Source organism: Mytilus californianus, unplaced genomic scaffold (assembly GCF_021869535.1).
Source record: "Mytilus californianus isolate M0D057914Y unplaced genomic scaffold, xbMytCali1.0.p SCAF_2, whole genome shotgun sequence".
Classification (NCBI taxonomy): Eukaryota; Metazoa; Mollusca; class Bivalvia; order Mytilida; family Mytilidae; genus Mytilus; species Mytilus californianus.
The window spans coordinates 82,127,158-82,140,978 of record NW_026262668.1 but is presented as its reverse complement, the minus strand read 5'-3'; the positions used below and the strand labels follow the sequence as shown (position 1 = coordinate 82,140,978).

The window sequence follows — 13,821 nt, the reverse complement described above, 5'->3', positions numbered from 1 at the left end:
AAATTAACTATTTTCCAGACATAACATAATAAATAAAAATCGAGATATTGACCAAAAAACATTTTTATTTCATGTTTTTATCGTAAATTTTATTCTGTCAGCACTTTTTGAAATTGGCCCTTCTGTGCGGAAAAAAATTCAGGGGAAATTGGCCCTACCTCTTTATATACTTGTGAATTCATTTAAACTGAAGATAAGAAAAATTAGAATGACTCTACTGTATGTTTGATTTACAAATATACAAATAAATAAGGAGACGACCATTTGATATTCGGGGAGGGGAGGAGGAAATTTGGACAAAATCTTCTGGCCTGGTCAAAACTTAGAAAATAACATTGCTCAAGACAAGAAGAAAGTGAATATTCTGCACAACAAAATGCAGGAAACTTTTGTGCACAAAAGTGTCAATAAATATTCCGTTCCCAAAACATCTTCCTCCCCCATTATTTTTTCTACTATTTTATAACGTAAAATTCATTTTGACCATTTCTTAAATTTATCCTAGGATAAATTTCGATTTTTAAAATGTATTAAAAAAAAAATACCGAACTCCATAAAATCAGACAAAACCGAACGAACGCTCGACCATATCAACCAACGGAACGAATGGAAAACTACTGTCAAAAATGGTACAGGCATTTTCCGAAGAAAAAAAAGACACCAGGATTATAATCATTTATATAAGACTCATCAGTGGCGTTCGAATCAAAACAGTTGAAAGGCCAAATAAAAACACTCGTTGAAGAGAATTGAAAACCAACATTGCCGAAAAGTTGTGCATATACATTGGGGTACTAAAATCTTAGTTTTCCAGATTCTTAGTTTTTCGAATTGTATCGTTTCCTGACATTGGCTAAAAAGTTAATGTTCATCGAGCTAGTTATACAAATATTATAATTTGACGGGAACATGCACTGTCTTTGGTTTAATTTGTCATTGATAAACACTAACAATGATTTTTTTAAATCATGAGAATAATTTATGTACTTGTGAATTCATTTAAACTGAAGATAAGAAAAATTAGAATGACTCTACTGTATGTTTGATTTACAAATATACAAACAAATAAGGAGAAGACCATTTGACATTCGGGGAGGAAATTTGGACAAAATCTTCTGGCTTGGTCAAAACTTAGAAAATAACATTACCCAAGACAAGAAGAAAATAAATATTCTGCACAACAAAATGCAGGAAACTATTGTGTACAAAAGTGTAAATAGATATTCCGTTCCCAAAAAATCCTCCTCCGCACTATTTTTCTACTATATTATAACGTAAAATCCATTTTGACTATTTCTTAAATTTATTCTAGGATCTATTTCAATTTTTAAAATGTATTAAAAAAAATACCGAATTCCATAAAATCAGACAAAAACAAACGAACGCTCGACCATATCAACCAACGGAACGAATGGAAAACTATTGTCAAAAATGGTACAGGCATTTTCCAAAGAAAAAAGAAAGGGGGTTAAACCTGGTTTTATTGCTAGCTTAACTTTCCACTTAATTGACATTTATTTATAGTTTTGTTATATTGAAAAAAATATTTGAGCAACCCAAACAGACATAATTTGTTAACGTGATAATAATTTGTGTAAATATACATCATAGACATACAACACAACTGACTCAAACAAATCCAAACAAACTTACAAATAAATCTGACAAAAACGCCAACAAAAAGATATTGTAGTTGATAGAACAGTAAAGTAATATAAAATTAAATGACATATACATTTTCGCGATAAAGTACAAATTAAGTATAAAGTAAAATCACAAAAATACTGAACTCCGAGGAAAATTCAATCGGAAAGTCCCTAATCACATGGCAAAATCAAATGACAAAACACATCAAACGAATGGACAACAACTGTCATATTCCTGACTTGGTACAGGCATTTTCAAATGTAGAAATTGAAATATAATATTGAAATATAATATTGAAATATAATATTATTACAATAGCATACAAAATAGAAGTAACACTATAAAACCTCATGCGGCCGGATTGCACAATGCGCATCTAGAACGCCTAAAGCCAAAAAAAAAAACCCAAAAGCTGGATCAACAAATACTGAACCACGTCTAGAGTCATACGAACAAAAGGAAATTATCAACACGTGTGAATTGTAGGTGGAAAGAAATATTGGTTTTTTTATTATAATTATAATTAAAATTGTAATATCAACAACGTATTTTTGAATGGGATTTTACAATACTTCAAATGGTACGCTAAATAAGCCTACGTGTTTTCATACCAAATTACTTAATTGAAGATCTATAAATAAAACAGGAGACATATTGAAATCGATTATCTTTTAATTTTCATTTCCTTTAAATGAACGGACCATTAATGTTGACTTCAATATTGCAATTTTAACGAATGGTGTTCTTCACTACAAAGAGCATTAAATTGCTAATTAAAAACTGACCCGATTTTTCATGTATATATCGTTTACCTTCCGATTGGAACAGTTCTAGAATCTTTATCAAATTTACAGAATCACAATAATCTGTCATATATATGAACAACTCATTAAGTTGTAATCAAACTAATGCAGGTAGATGACTAAAACTTTTTTTATGGCAGATCATCATGAATAAGTGATAAAAATAAAACGTGTGGGATAAACAATAAATGTCATGCTGTATACTTTGAATCCATGACCTAGTAAAAAAATCACTTTACTATAAAAACTTGTTATTATGTCAGAAAATTACCATAAAAGGGACTTAGGAGTTGCAGAGGGTATTAGAACTCATTTCTTAATGCTTGTAGGTGAGACTTTGGTTGGCTTACGTTGTTTGTATAAACGTTTGCTCAAGCATTGTAATTAAGACTGAAACAGTCTCCGGGACAAGTTTGCACTTCCGCTGAGTGCAAAAGTTGTCACCTTAATTTTAGGAGTTAAGTCAAAATGAAGTTGATAACTTGGTTGGTATTGGTTCCCTGATATTTGACCTAAAAAATTTTGGCTCTAGCACCACTGTTGAAAAAGTTATGCCCCTTTTTTCAACAATTTCCTCAGAGGAAAAGTAGTTTTCCTCAAGGAAAATCAAATTTCCCTAAAGGAAAAAGATTTTTCCTTAAGGGAAATTGTATTTTCCTCAAGGGAAAAAGATTTCCCTTAGGGAATTTGCTGTATTAATATTTCCTTTGAGGAAATTCTATTTCCTGTGAGGAAATTTGCGGCTTCAAATTTTCCTGTGAGGAAATTTGCGGCTTCAAATTTTCCTGTGAGGAAATTTTGTCAACTGCAATTTCCTTTGAGGAAATATTTAACAAACACTTTTCCTTGAGGGAAAATTCAATACCACAAATTTCCTCTAAGGAAAACATTGTTCTCCAAATTTCCTCTAAGGAAATTTCTGTACATCAACTTTCCCTGTAGGAAATGCTTTCCCCTATTTTTACTCATTGTAAATTTCTTCACTATACAAACAGTATGAACATAATGTTTACAAGACTTAATAAATGATACAAATGATATTTAAACTTTAATAATATTTGACTCAAAATTATCATGACATACAAAAACAATAGAGTGAGTCTGACTGTTTAGGTCAAGGTATTGTACATACTTTATATGACTTTAACTTTGATTTTTAAAATATTTTTTGTAGCAAAGTAATCTGTTTTCTTTGTTATTGTTTCAATTGTATACATTAATAAGCAACCAATTTGAATGTCATACCATTTGTGGAGTTCATAAGAATGCGTTCATATTTGCAAATTAAATAATAAAATAAACACTTTTCTTGTAAATTTTAATTTTCTTCTGTTTCAGCTGCTGTGTACAGTTATTCAATTCACTACGTAAAAGTTCATAACATAAATTATTCCATTCACTAAACAATTTCCTTCAATTCTTAGAGAAAACATTTTTGCAATTTGTTCTTCGAAGATCTTCTTCAGTATATTTGATATGAGGGAGCGATGTAAATGAGTGGATAAAGCTGGTGTTCCTTTCAACAACAAAATACTATTTTTTTCTTCATTTCTCCCTTCTTTCGACGAATATATATAATATGTTGTTGCATTTATACAATTGTGTTTTTCTGCATCTATGATAGAACTCCATTTTGTTTATAGCCATTATCATGTGATTATGATGAAATTTCCTATTTCTTTTTTGCAGGAAAGCACACATTCCATTTCACATTAATCCAATTAGCGCACATTGTAGATAGATATCAACTTTCAGTTTCCTCTTCAGTATTGACCTATTGATCATGAAAACCAAGATGTCTGATCACCTATAAATACACAAAATAAACAAATAAAATGTTATAAATGGAGAGAGAAACAGCAATAAAAAAGCTTATTTTGTCATGTTTATGAACATTTTAAGAATATTTCCTTTCTTACTTGCATGACTTGTGAGTTTTCTTAATTCCGTGCTTTTTGTCTATGGGTTTTTATATTACCCCCGGTAGTTGATTTTGTGCATTTTATCAATCTTTCGAGTTGAGGCAATTGCAACGGTTATTTTTACAGTTTCTTTATATGTTGAGCTGTTAAACCACTGTCCAAGGTTAAGGTAGGGTTGAGTGCTCACAAACCTGATTTTTTTATTACATGTATTAGTTTTTATTGATTTTTAACTAGCTGTCAGTAGCTGTGAGTACTAACAGATCTTTGTGTCTTTTCGATTAAGAAAAAGGTATAAATTTCCTGCTTAGTCCGGACTGTTTATTTTTTTGCAGGAAATCTACCGGTATGTCATTTGTTGTCTGGTGAAGAGTTGTCTTATTGGCAATCATGCCACATCTTCTTATTTTTATATAACCTTGCCATATTCTGATTGTGCCTGTCCCAAGTTCGGAGCCTGTAGTTTATTCTGACACTCAAATTTAGTGGTTCAGTGTATCCCAAACTCTGTCTGACCGACAAAATGTCAGACAAAAAGTCTTTCGGTCAGACAGAAATTTAAAAAAATTTTAGTTGAAAATATAGTAGAAAATGTTAAATTTCTTTTTCGGTCAGACAAACCCTTAAACAGTTTGGCACAGACTGGTGGTTGTAGTTGTTTCATATCTGTCATATTTATTTTTTTTTTATTTTTTTTGTTATAAACTAGGCAATTAGTTCTACAGTTAGGATTATTTCAATTTTTCGTCTGAGGGCCTTTTATAGCTGACTACTTTGACAATAGGGTATGGACTTTCTCATTATTGAAGGCCGTCACTGGCCTATAATTGCTTTCTTAGAGCCATGATCAATAGTTTTCATATTTAATATGCCACATTTCTTTTTATTTTTATAATAATCATGATAATCATCTTTCAAGGGCAATAACTTTTATAAAAGTGGCCTTATGAGTCTTATCGAGCATCACTGATGAGTGTTTTGTAGACGAAACGCGCGTCTGGCGTAAATACAAAATTTAATCCTGGTATCTATGATGAGTTTACTTACCATTTAGGTTTTGTTGACTTCTGCAAATTTTAAATTGCCTATCATTTCTGCTGTTTATAATTTCTCTGCATCTTCTATAGTTCTTGTCCTACACATAAAAAGAGTAAAAATTATTATTTAATGACATCTTGCATCAATAATTATTTTGCTGTTTAATGTATATATCAATACGTGTTTAATAAAAAGCTGTACCATGAGTGCTTGATAAGCTTGTTGCCCTTTTAGCTTGGGTTTATGCTTTAAATGAATTTTAATGATCAACTACATTATAGAAAAACTCTGAGCACTGCACAACTAAGACCCCCCCCCCCCCCACCTACAAAAAACAAAACTACAGGCTCTAAAGAGCCTGTGTCGCTCACCTGACTCTATTTGGGTTTTTGAAATCATATAAAAAAGATAAAAATCATAACAGATACTTTAATAATGATTGAGGCCATATTTGGTTTAATATTGTCCTACTCCGCTGGCGGCCGTCTTGGATGATGCATCAGCTACAGAGTAACAACACTTGGTCAACACCTCATAAGGAACATTCATGCTATGTTTGGTTTCATTCCATTCAGTGGTTCTCTAAAAGAAGACATTTGTATGTATTTCCTATAGGGTCCTATCTTAAACTAAGTCCCCCGCTGCCGGCCATCTTGGATGATAGATCGGCAACAAAGTAACAACTCTTGGTCAGCACCTCATAAGGAATTCAGTGGTTCTCTAGAAGTTCAAAAAGTAAAAAGTTTACAACGGCAACGGACGACGACGGACGCCAAGTGATGAGAAAAGCTCACTTGGCCTTTATAGCCAGATGAGCTAAAAAAGGACATGCACACAGAGTGGTTTTCATTGAAACAAAACATGAAAATAATTTGGCTCCATTTTTAAGGATATTGCAAGTGTATATACATTTTGTAAGTTTAAGGCCGTGATTTTTGAACAAATACAATTCTAAAACCTTCCAAAGTGTGAAAATGGACAATTTTAAACAATTTTCCAACAACTAAAATTCCATAACTCTGCACCTTATATAAAAATAAATAGGGGATGATACTCTGGCTTGCATATCATATAAAGTTATAAAGGAAGATAACTGAAGAACGGTAAAAATTTATACTACTAAAATTATATAACTTGATCTGATTTTGTGGTAAAAAGTATTGCATTAAAGTTAATAAAATTTGGTTGAGGCAAACTTAATTTAGAGGACGGAAACGTAAAATTCATCATTTTTCCCATCTGTAAAGGACATAACTCTAGAACAGACTGAGTCAGTAAAAGTGACACCACCAAAATTCAAACTGTTTTTTGTGGTAATAAGCATTGTGTGCAAGTTTCATAACATTTGGTTGAGGCAAACTAAAGTTAAGGATAGAGAGCCGGAAACCAAAAATTCAGCAATTTTTCCATTTGTAAAGGGGCATAACTCTAGAACGGTAACACTGACACCACCAAAATTCACACTTGATCTGAGTATTGTGGTAATAAGCTTTTGTAAAAGTTTTATAACATTTGGTTGAGGCAAACTAAATTAGAGAACAAAAACCAATGACTTTGGGACAGACGGACAGACGGTCAAGGGTTGATCCACTATCACATGACTATGGGTCATAAAAATGTAAAGGGAGTTTATGTCAATATATAAAATCAATTCACCAAAGTTTCATAAAAATTGGTGAAAGCATTCTTGAGACTATCCAAAGTCTCAATATACAATAAAAACTTAAATCAGAATTTTTTTTTTAAATTGAAAGGGAAATTATCATGATTATGTTAATTGGCAATATTAATAAATGCATGCAACAATTTCTGAAATTTACAGTATATAGGCTTTTAACCCCACCATATTTTTGCACCTGTCCCAAGTCAGGAGCCTATATGTGGCATTTGTCAGTTTTGTATGATTTTTAATTTTAGTTTCTTTTATATATTTCAGAATTTTGTATAACGTCCATTATCACTGAACTAGTATACATTTTTGTTAAGGAGCCAGCTGAAGCACGCCTCAGGCTGTGGGATTTTCTCGCTGCATTGAAGTCACATTGGTGACCGACTGTTATCTGCTCTTTGGGCAGGTTGTTGTCTCTCTGACACATTCCCCATTTCTATTTTAAATTCTATTTTAAATTCAATTATAAATGTTAGGCTTCTTGTTGATTTGTTTTACATTTGTCATTTTGAGGCCTTTTATTATATTTACAGCTTTCTATATGCATAGGTGCTTGAGGACAGGATCCTGTTTTGAGCCCCCCCCCCCCCCCCCCCCCCCCCCCCCCCCCCACATAGTCCCTCCCCTTATTATCATAAATCTTAGATTTTTCAATATATATCACTTATTTGTACCATATACATACTAATATACCATATTTTTACTCTTAATATGCATGTTTACTATCAACGTGAATCTCGACTCCTGTCCTCCAGCACCTATGTCTATATGGTGTGAATTTTGCTCATTGTTGATGGTCGTACGGTTATCTATAGCTCAGCGAAGCAACATCACAACTGTTTCCAAGTTTGTGAAGTCAGAGGACTATATTCATCTTTCCGACTTTCAGATCATTTGTTGATTTTTCATGAATATGTGCCATTCCAATATGAAATAGCTTAATCATGTATATATTAAAAAAAACTTTAAACTAGGATACTCATTTGGGGAACTAATGATTTGTTGGTTTTTCCCTAGTCCAAATAATTATGACGTCTGGCAAGGCTATTTTTTTTTCTGGGACGCCTAAATAGCCTTGCAAGACGTCATAATTATTTGGACTAGGTTTTCCCCACCATCGACATCGTCCTGTGGACGAAACGAGTTTGGCGCATTAACAAAAAGATCATGTCTGTAGTGACAAGTTAGTGTGTGTGCTTACCAATATTTGAATTTTATGAGCCTTCTTTTTGAATATTTTTTTCATTTTTTGGTACAATACTGACGTCGAGTGCTGTTGTTGTTGTGCTGTTTATTTTTTACAAAAGCGATCAAGTAATGCAGGGGAAGGAAACTTACTTAAAAGACCAAAATGAGTCGCAACTAATGGTACATAAATATTTTACTATGCAGTCAGTATCCTGATATACATGTATATACTTTTAGACTCATTTCACAGAAAAATCGTACAAGTGAAAATACTCGTTAGTCATGAACATTTTAGATCACTTAAAATTTAGATTTTATAACTTAATTTACGAAAGATGATAATTTGTCAAATAAGCCCTTGTAACCAGGTGCTGCATTTTTTAGCACGTGTCAAAAAACAGTTAAAAGTGCCGGGATCTGACAGAGCTTTCAAGAGCTATTTCTGTTAATGTGAGTTTATTATAAATTTATCACAAAAAGCTAATGCTAATTTCTTTTCATTTAATATGGGTCTATATGAAGCCCCCACCCCTCCTCCAGCTTATCTGATTAATTTACGATCACTGTGAGTAAAGAAAGTAAGTCACAATTGCTTATATAAGGTATTTTAAATTCTGGTTGATAGTTGTCTCATCACCAATCATACTACATCTCCTTATTTTTTTTACAATAAAGCTATATTTAGATGCGGTATAGTGAGTGATGATTGTGTAAACATGCAGCATGCTTGTAAATAATTGTTAAAATACAGCACAAAAGATGCATAATATATCAAACTCGAGTCAACGCCATGTCAAAAACTAAAAAAACAACAACAAAAAACGACCAAATGGCAAATAGTCTATAAAAACAACTATAGCATACCAAAATATATAATTTGTAAAGACTTGCATGCAACTAGGCCTATACAGTAGCTCTATGTTCATTTGGATCTCATAACATTACGATTAAAAGTCAGATTATGTGTGTGTAAGTTTATTAGAAAATTCAACGAGACACGTCCTAATCAGGTAAAATCCAAAATAACAATTTACAAATTCAGATCTACTGCCTGTTGTATATTGCTTACATGATTGTATATTGCCAAACGAATAAATATGTCTGGTACGGGATGGCGGCTTCGAAGCGGAGACAAAAAGACCCAGATAAATGAAAGTGTAGAATTTTTGTTGTGTAGAATTTTTTTTTAAAGAACTAGATTCATATCTCAGAATTTGAATATAGCATCTCGTTTTCTTTAGATAAATTGTTAGCTATTACTGACTATAATAATTACCCCCTTATAAGTATTCGCAAAACATGAAGTTAATGATCAATGAATATGAAAACATTTTATAAAGTATAAATATTGGTAAACGGACAGCAAGTCATAGGACTATTATAGTTCGAATAAATTAGTTTACAATAACTGTTGAAAGGTTATGAGAGAAAAATCTGGATGAATTTATTTTTATTAGAATGATTTATTTTACAGTAAAGGCTTCTCAAGAACATATTTTTAATCAGTTATTTGTAAAAGAAAGGTGACATGTTTAACACCATGGAGCCAGTAAATTAACAAACTACTATGATGGATTTTTTTCTTTACTATCATTGATCATTATTAATATTTGAGAATAACTTTTGTTTACAATTCGTTTTCATAAATAACGGTTCAAGAAAAAAACTTTTTGAAAATTAGTCTGTTAGTTTCCAAAGAAAAAAATATCTTAAAAACTGAACTGTGAGTTTTCAATCGTTACGTTTTGTTATACTTTTTCAGTGTTAATCTCAGCAAAGACAAATTTGGTGATAAAAATCGATTTGTTGGTCTTTAAAAAAAAACCATACGTCATAATGTAATCTTCATCTGGAGATATTCATTCCCTACTGTAAAATATTGAGTTTTTGGTTGATTAATGTCGGGTGTGTCTGACGTACCGAATAATATATGATAGGTACATGTAGGTCTTGTAATTGAGACCGCCCGTGATACGGTCGGAAAATTTCGACTGCCAACGAAAAAGGATGGACAGAAAATTGGCCTTATACCAGGCTACTTATAGTCCACTTGAAGAGATGTTGCAAGGATTCAGCGTCCCCATTCGGACGTGTCTGAGCACAACCCAATGGACGTTCCACTATCATTACTGCTAAGGATTTATTGCCGGTCAGAAGAAGACCTGTAACGACGCTATTTCTATAGTTACTCTAGTTCGCTAACGAATTCGCTTCTTGTTCCATTGAATATAAAGGAAAGAGTTATCTAATATATATGTATATATATATATATATACACGTCTTAATTGAAAACAACGTTCAAACCTATGATTGCGTTGGATAAAAACCGCAATTTTTATACGTGTGCATGTAAAACAAATTTCTTGGTAGAGGGGTCTAAATACAGCACAAACAACATTTTCCAAAAGACCAAAAAGTGAAAAAGTATATTTTAACAAAACGCATTTGACTAACAGGTCGAACAACTGATGTTCTTAAACCCTGCTGACTGCCATTGGCTATTGCCAAATAAATTGATCACCAGATGTAAAAAATGGATCTTACATAATAATTAAATACCAAACAGAAAACAATAAACTTACGGAAAAGATGGTATACCGCAAACATGAGGTGCAAAAATTTGTACACCATATCCGGATTTCGACATTTAATGTCTCTTCAGTGATGTTAGGGATCGAAACGGTATTTGGAAGGCCATATAATATATATAGGAAAAAAATAAGACTGAAAATGCACCAAATATTTATATTCAATATGAATATTCACATTTTGTCTATTACAACAACAAGTTGTTCAAAAATTGTTGTAATAGACAAAATGTGAATATTCATATTGAATATAAATATTTGGTGCATTTTCAGCCTTATTTTGTTTTCCTATTTTATGCACAGCATGGACAAAATTTAAAACTTTTTAATATATATATATATTTTTCTTGAACTACTATAAATAAAGTAGTTCATTTTAAAATGTATTCTTTAAAGGTTAAGAAAACAACAAGTATAATGGCTGGTACATACATGGCTTCATGGCTAATACCAAACAGGTATAGCCAATTTCCCGTTTATTTTTTTTCGTTGTTTGGTTCACATGTTCAAATTTAATAAATTGATGAATTTAATAATTTATTGATATCCTAAATCTTTGTTAATATATTTACTTCGGTAGAAAAGAAAGTGAATCTTCTCATCGGGACTTTGATTAATCTGCATATCTATTATCTATTTTGGGATTGAAAAAAATATCTTTAAAAAATGCGGTTTCGAGCCTATTTCTTCATTTTAATTTGGTTACACGTTCAGCAATAACTGATACAAATATGATATATTACCAATGATAAGGCCATATATTTGAAGCTGTTCAAAATTTTGTACATTATAGCTGGGACTATTATACTAAAAAAATAGTTAGTATAATAGTCCCAGATTATAGGTAAGTGTATCAGATTGGACATTTTTTTTTATTGTTCTATATAAATAATCTTACTATAAGTTATCTCAGGTCTAAACAAAATGTTACTATGAGTTTTCCAATGAGTTTTGTTTGATAATTTTTTGTTTAATTCAGTTAAAAGTTTGTTTTTTTTACACGAGAAGGTCTGCTAAAAAGTTTATGATGATCTCTTTTTTTCAGCATAACAAACGGATACTCTTTAATGTACACTAGGTGGACTTTCCTCTATTCCGATGAAGGCAGTGCACGTCTTTCATTTAAAAGATTAAATCGTTGTTTTGCAACAGACGGCGGCACATCGGGCATTGACTTACCATTTTATAATTTGTAACAATTATGATTAACCATATATTTATGAGTTATAACAAAATTATTTTTTATACATCTTTATTTAAGATGATCGAGATTTGAGAATGATATGAAAATAATAAAATATATATTACAAAAAAAAAGGTTATCTCAGGTCTAGTTATCTAGTATAAAATGTATTCACTGGAAATAAACCCTTTAAAACACAAATCCCCGTTTACTCATTGCGAAGTTTATTTGCTAGTGTTTTTTTAATCTTTTTTTTTAATGATTTTATTATATTATCTTTTTTGTGAAAATTTTGAGTGGTTGAACATGAAATGGACACCGATGCTACAAAGAAAATTTGTTTAATGTCATCTGTTGCAATATATACTAAGTATTACACGTGGACAGGATGTTCCCCAGAAAATTAAGGTATTCAAAATAAGTTATACACACCCCAAGGGTACACGCCACTGTCATATGGAAAATTACTGGGTCACCAGTAAACTGGTAATCAGCCATGCAACCAATCAGTTGACTGACCATGCCACTACAATTTAAAAAGTTTGTCGTTAGATCAAAACGAAATATTTATTTTAATTTAAAATTGAAGAACTAAAAGGATTTATCATAATTATGAAAGGAAATAATTCAACAAAATCGGATTATTTCCCAAAAGATTACATATTTTTAAAAATTTTTCCGGGGAAAATAGAAAAATGTATCAGAGACATATATATATAAAGGGTCCCATCAAGGGTTTTATAGAAATCCTTGGTCTCATGAAATGGATCTCACACAGACATGCATAATTGAAATTTATACATTGATTGATTCTATGATTTCTTGAGAAATCAGGAGCGAAATATAACAAATATTTAGTTTTGATATTAAATTAAATTTACTTTTCCTCGCTATAATTCATTTGACATAACATTGAGGGATTTAAGGGTTTGTCCGTACAACGTTAGTATTTCACATGACTTATTTTCGCGCTTCGCCTTGAAGCTCATTATTCAGACTGTTTCAGACAAGATGATGAAAATAACATGCAAGGCACTTTTTTTTTTCGATCATCGTGAAGTGCACTCTCCCCCTCTTCAAGAATTGTATATTTATAAATCCTCGTCCTTTTTAAAATTACCACACTCTTTGTGATTACCGTTATGCTATTATGCTAACAGTAATTAACCCGGGACTTGATTTACATGTAATATCAGGGGCGATTCTAGCCAGGATAAAGGGGGTCTTAATACATAGGCAGACCTATATATGTCTCTGATTAATAGCAATGATCGTTCACAAAAAGGGGAATCAAACCCCCGGATCCCATCCCCCTTCGATCCGCCACTGATTGTGAATATAAATATAATTGTTACTTAAAAGTCATAGAATAGTACTAGCTCCGAGCACCTGTTTTGGGATATATACAGCTAATTAACCGTAAATAACTGCGAGATAATGAATAACAAGTTGATAATTGTCTATTCTCTGCTAATTAATGTACCTGCAATTCACCCTGATTCATTTGTGAGACCACCGACACTAATAATATTACCTCAAAGTTAGAGGTTCTCCGTTACTGGGAACTTCATATCGGATCCGATCAATTTATTGGTTCCATTCCCCCTAGCAATACACCTTATCGCTATTTGTCCGCCATTACTGGACATCACACAAGTTCCCGTAAAATTTTGACGTCATAATAGAAAATATCTGACGCCACAATGGAAAAGTGATTGTTGTATGACGTCAAAAGTTCGAGCGGGACTGATTCTCGGGTCAAGCGGGATTAGCGATAAGGTGT

The 13,821-nt window shown here is 31.9% G+C and overlaps 1 long non-coding RNA gene across 1 annotated transcript; it reads right to left on the bottom strand.

The window, feature by feature from the left end:
- Positions 1-4,028: 4,028 nt before the first annotated feature.
- Positions 4,029-8,490, bottom strand: LOC127728354 (uncharacterized). The gene is made up of 3 exons (XR_007994090.1): positions 8,281-8,490; positions 5,420-5,507; positions 4,029-4,257 (listed from the first exon to the last, which is right to left on the bottom strand). It is a non-coding gene; the product is annotated as an uncharacterized LOC127728354 (long non-coding RNA).
- Positions 8,491-13,821: the final 5,331 nt, after the last annotated feature.